Source organism: Ascaphus truei, chromosome 19, assembly GCF_040206685.1.
Source record: "Ascaphus truei isolate aAscTru1 chromosome 19, aAscTru1.hap1, whole genome shotgun sequence".
Classification (NCBI taxonomy): domain Eukaryota; kingdom Metazoa; phylum Chordata; class Amphibia; order Anura; family Ascaphidae; genus Ascaphus; species Ascaphus truei.
In genome coordinates, this window is record NC_134501.1 from 23,715,558 (window position 1) to 23,721,094 (window position 5,537).

Consider the following 5,537-nt stretch of genomic DNA (forward strand, 5'->3'; position numbering starts at 1 on the left):
TCAGCACAGGTGGCTCAATCAGTGGCTCAGTTGAAGACTGAGCCACCTGTGCTGTAGCAGGGATATCCATAAGCCCTGATGTATTGGTAACCCTTGAGGACTGGAGTTGGCCAGTCTCAACGACTGACCAACTGATTGAGCCACCCATGCTGAAGCAGGGATATCCTTAAAACCTGACCTATTGGTGGGCCTTTAGGACTGGAGTTGGCCGCCCCTGATATAAAAATCAGCGAGATTCATAGAAAGTCCGCAAGAGATGTTGCAACTCGAACACAGTATACGTTGCTTAGAGGGTGTGCAACCTTTCTGCATTATAGCGTTTGCTCCATATACCTTTGATCAATTCTGGCCATGTCCCCTAAGCAGCGCTAGATCATAAAAGCACCACTAAGGGCCCATTCCCTTGAATGCGCTGGAAGGTGTCTCACGGAATAGCACGGTCAATACGAGCCTTGGGGTCAGAGTGACCGGTTCGTGCCGTTTCCTGAAACTGCCCAGCCTTCCTTGTGTTCAGCCCTCACCTCCTCCTCCTCCTCCTCCTCCTCGCACAGAAATCTGGCGTCCGGATTTGCCAATCTGTCATTGAGACGGATAAAACTTCTCACACGTGGTTCTCGCGGATCCACCAACCGTCTTCTCCAAAACCACAAACAAGAACTCCGTGGCATTAATCTCTGCTCCAAAACCATCGGAATACCCGCCTGAAATGTGCCCGGAATGTATTCTGCCCCGTGAGTACAGCCCCGTCCAACCCCTCTACGCTTAATGTGTGCGCGCTGGAGAGCGCGCCCTGTTCCTGTTTTTGCTTGGCGCGTTCTAATGGTAACTACAGTATTACCACAATGTCCTTAGCAATCATAATAAAAATGTCATTTTCCAACCGCAAATTCTGTTCGTCCCCCCCTAACCTTCCTTTTGTGTTTTAAGTAAATACAAATACCTCTTGTGGTGGATTTGCAGGTTTCAGGCAGGTCTGCAATCCTCTTTCACCATTATCGCTTAGCAAACAGTGCTTCCACTGCAGCAAGGGATTCTGGTAATGACATGCAAATGAGCACAGTGTATTGTATTTTTGAGAGCCTAAAAAATGCTGAACATCTTCCTGTATGCTAGTGGAACGGATCAACAAATGCATTCTGACTATTACATAGAGATATAGTATTGGAGTCAGGAAGCCATTTATTTTCCCCCTTATGAGACAGAATTGGATAATGCAACAATGGGGGGGGGGGGGGGGGGGGGGGGGGGGGGGTGGAGGGGCGCGGCTGTGATGTCTTCTTCTGGATCAATAAACTTTAAATACAATGTCTTTTTTTCAACCTCATCTACTATGTAACTATGTGACTACAGTATGTGACTATGTGTAACTATGTGACTATGTAACTATGTGACTATATATAACTATGTAGAACTTGACAGCAAACACAGTAAGAACCAAATGCCCTTATCCCCACCCCCTCGCATGCCTGCCCCACCAATCACCCCCTCGCATGCCTGCCATTTCCTTACCTGCTGTAAAACCTCAGACCCGGTTTGATCCTTGGGGCTTTGTTTCATATTGAAGATTTAGCCTTCTGTCTATCCAAGCATGTTTTCATTCCCTTACTGCAGTAGCCCCTACCACCTCTGCTGGAGGCTCTTCCATGAAACTACAACCCTTCTGTAAATAAGTACTTCCCCTTAGCTGCCACCCTGCAGCTTCACTGCACAGCCTCTTGTTCTAGCGCTTCTACTCCTCGGATACACTATGTGCTTCCTTCCTGTACTGTGCTGAAATCCTTTATATATGGGACAGCGTCTCTCATATCCCCTCTCCCTTCTCCCCTATAAGCTGCACATATTAACCCTTTTGTATGTGTGACAGTTTATCTAATCCCCTCTCCCTTCTCTCTCCTCTAAGCTGCACATATTAACCCTTTTATCATATTCCCCTATCTCTTCTCCTAGCTGCACATATTAACCCTTTATATATGTGACCGTTTCTCTCATACCCCCCTCTCCCTTCTCTCCTCTAAGCTGCACATATTAACCCTTTATATATGTGACAGTTTCTCTCATATCCCCCTCTCCCTTCTCTCTCCTCTAAGCTGCACATATTAACCCTTTATGTATGCGACAGTTTCTATCATATCCCCCTTTCCGCGTTACGTGTTTGGGATATATTAGGGTACCTCTATTAGTGCAGCAAGTGGGAAATATATCGGCCCCTCAACACAACCCTGGTTTAGCCAATTCTAATCTGAAATCTCCCCTTTCCCAGTCCTGCCGCGCGGATAAAACATCGCCCTCTCTCTGTCTCTGGAGAACTCCCAAAGCACGTGATGCAAATACAGAACGTTTCCAATAGAAACGATAACATCCAACGTCCTTCCACAACCACGGACGCGTCCTATGCATCTGATATCAAATGCGTCTGATATCAAACATTCCTTGCTTCTATAATATCTTATACTATATTAGTGAAAGCACTGTATGTTTGCCTGCCTGCATGCATGCCTGCCTGCTGGATGTCCGGTGTCCCTAGGGGAAATCTCATTGGTCCCTTGGGCCGCCCCCGCACACCTCTCATTGGCCTGAGGCGGAGTGACGGCCCAAAGGACACACAGGGACACACACACACACAGGGACACACACACACGGACACACGGACACACGGACACACACACACACACACACACACACACACACACGGACACACGGACACACACACACACACACACACACACAGGGACACACACACACAGTAGGGGGGGTGTGTACATTAGCAGCATGTATAACCCGGGGGGGGGGGGCCCTCACATACCCGCCGGAGCCTCCGCCTCTTCCTCCCCGAAATCAGCCTCCTCCTCTCCCCGTGTCTCCCGCGCTTTCAACCCCCCCCCCCCGGCGCCGCTACAGTCAGCGGAGCAGCGAGTGCCCGGGACACAGCGGGGGAGCGGCCACAACAAGCTGCCTCCCGCCTCAGTTCCACGTGGAGCGGCCGGACGGGTGAGGGAGCTGCCGGACGGGTGAGTGAGCGGCTTTCACCCACCCCTCACCCCCCTTCAAATCACCTCCCCTCCACCCCCCCCCCCCCGGCGCCGCTACAGTCAGCGGAGCGAGCGAGCGCCCGGGACACAGCGGGGGAGCGGCCACAACAAGCTGCCTCCCGCCTCAGACCACGTGGGACCTTCCGGACGGGTGAGTGAGCGGCCTTCACCTCCCCTTCACCCCCCCTTCACCTCCCTCCACCCCCTGGCGCCGCTACAGTCAGCGGGGGAGCGAGCGCCCGGGACACAGCGGGGGAGCGGCCACACAAGCTGCCTCCCGCCTCAGACCACGTGGGAGCGGCCGGACGGGTGAGGGAGCGGCCGGACGGGTGAGGAGCTGCCGGACGGGTGAGGGAGCGCCCTTCACCTCCCCTCACCCCCCTTCACCTCCCCTCACCCCCCTTCACCTCCCCTCACCCCCCTTCACCTCACCTCCCCTCACCCACCCCTCACCTCCCCTCACTCCACTTCCCTTCCTTCCACCTCCCTCCACCCCCCCCCTTCACCTCCCCTCCACCCCCCCCTTCACCTCCCCTCCACCCCCCTTCACTCCCCTCCACCCCCTCCCCTCCACACCCCCCTTCACCTCCCCTCCACCCCCCCCTTCACCTCCCCTCCACCCCCACCTTCACCTCCCTCCACCCCCACCTTCACCCCCCCTTCACCTTCCCTTCACTCCCCCCTTACAACCTCCCACCACCTCCTCACCACCTCCACCCCCCAAAGCCAACCCCACCCCCCTTCCCAACTCCCCACCACCTCCCCCCCTTCCCACCACCTCCCCCCCACCCCCCCCTTCCACCACCTCCCCCCACCCCCCCCTTCCCACCACCTCCCCCCCACCCCCCGAAACTGTCACATATATAAAGGGTTAATATGTGCAGCTTGGAGGGAGAAGGGAGATGGGGATATGAGAGAAACTGTCACATATATAAAGGGTTAATATGTGCAGCTTAGAAGGGAGGGGGGGATATGAGAGAAACGGTCACATATATAAAGGGTTAATATGTGCAGCTTAGAAGGGAGGGGGGGATATGAGAGACACTGTCACATATATAAGGGTTAATATGTGCAGCTTAGAGGAGAGAGAAGGGAGAGGGGGATATGAGAGGTGTGTTATTTGTTAATAGCGGTATCAAATATTAAAGCCCATATCTCCCAAGAATTTCTATGCCACAAGACGCTCTTTCAGCACCGCTTTGTAAATATGGGCCAATAGTTGTCTTATCATAAAAAGAAAGATTTTACTGGAAACAGGGAACTCTGGGAATAATAACCGTTTCATGCGCAACCTTCCACAGTTCCACTGACGTTCAAACCGCAGCCACAGTTCAAAGAATTAAGTTCCGAATTTCATTTGATGAGATTGTTATTCTTAGTATTTTATTATTATTTGAAAGACAAATGCTTTGATTGTATCTGCAAGGATTGTGTAATTACCCCGTTGAGTCTGCGTTTCAGAGGTCAAACATTAAAGTCCGATCCTATTCTTTTAACGATAGATGTTTATTATAGTAAGGGAATGCGGTTTCCTGTCTTTTCTCTTCGGACGCGTTCCTGGAATTCCGTTCGCCTCCCAACTCTTTTTATGCCGAAATCTAAATATTTATGTCCCAGTATCTGAATGAGACAGGACCGCCTAAGTCCTGCAACATCAAACCCACTAAATACCAAGATTTATGTCCGATGCACAAAATATCCGTTATATATAATGGGGTGTGTGCGTGTGTGTATGCGTGCGCGTGTGCGTGTGCGAAGGCGGTATTTATTATGTGGGAGAATAGTGATTATAGGAGGTTTACAATAATGATATGGTGTTAATGCAGGTTTCAGGCAATATAGTCCTTCTTGTGCACCTTACTCAAGCAGAGGCTCTAGAAGAAGTCTTTTGGAAGACGTGTTCTTCTGGGTCACTTCCAGTTTCGGACAGCTAGGCCCCCCTCTGATGCCAGCTCTCTCCGCTCCTGTCGGGGCCCTGGGTGTAGCTAGGAGGAGCCTTCCAGTTGTGAAACTACATTTCCATAAGACACGGTCTGGTTTAGATAAGAATAGTAAATACATGGGTACGGTTTCTTTGTAACCGCCGCCATGAAGTCTCCCCCAAACTCCTAGACTGTCATATCTTCCAGCCATGAAACCAGGGAGCCTGAAACATTACCTCAGACTCTGAAGGAACTGATGTCCCCAAGACCCTGAATGTCTTGATGTCCCTCAGATCCTGAAGAAGTTTGTTCCTCAGACCCTGAAGGTGTTGATGTACCTCAGATCCTGAAGGAGCTTTTCGCCCCCGGACCCTGAAGGTGTTGATGTTCCTCAGACCCTGAAGGTGTTGATGTTCCTCAGACCCTGAAGGAGTTTGTCCCTGAGACTCTGAGGGAGTTAATGTCCCTCATATCCTGAAGAAGTTGATGTTCCTCAGACCCTGAAGGAGCTGATGTCCCTCAGACCCGTAAGACATTGATGTCCCTCAGACCCTGAAGGAGTTCATGTCCTTGAGACCCTGAAGGT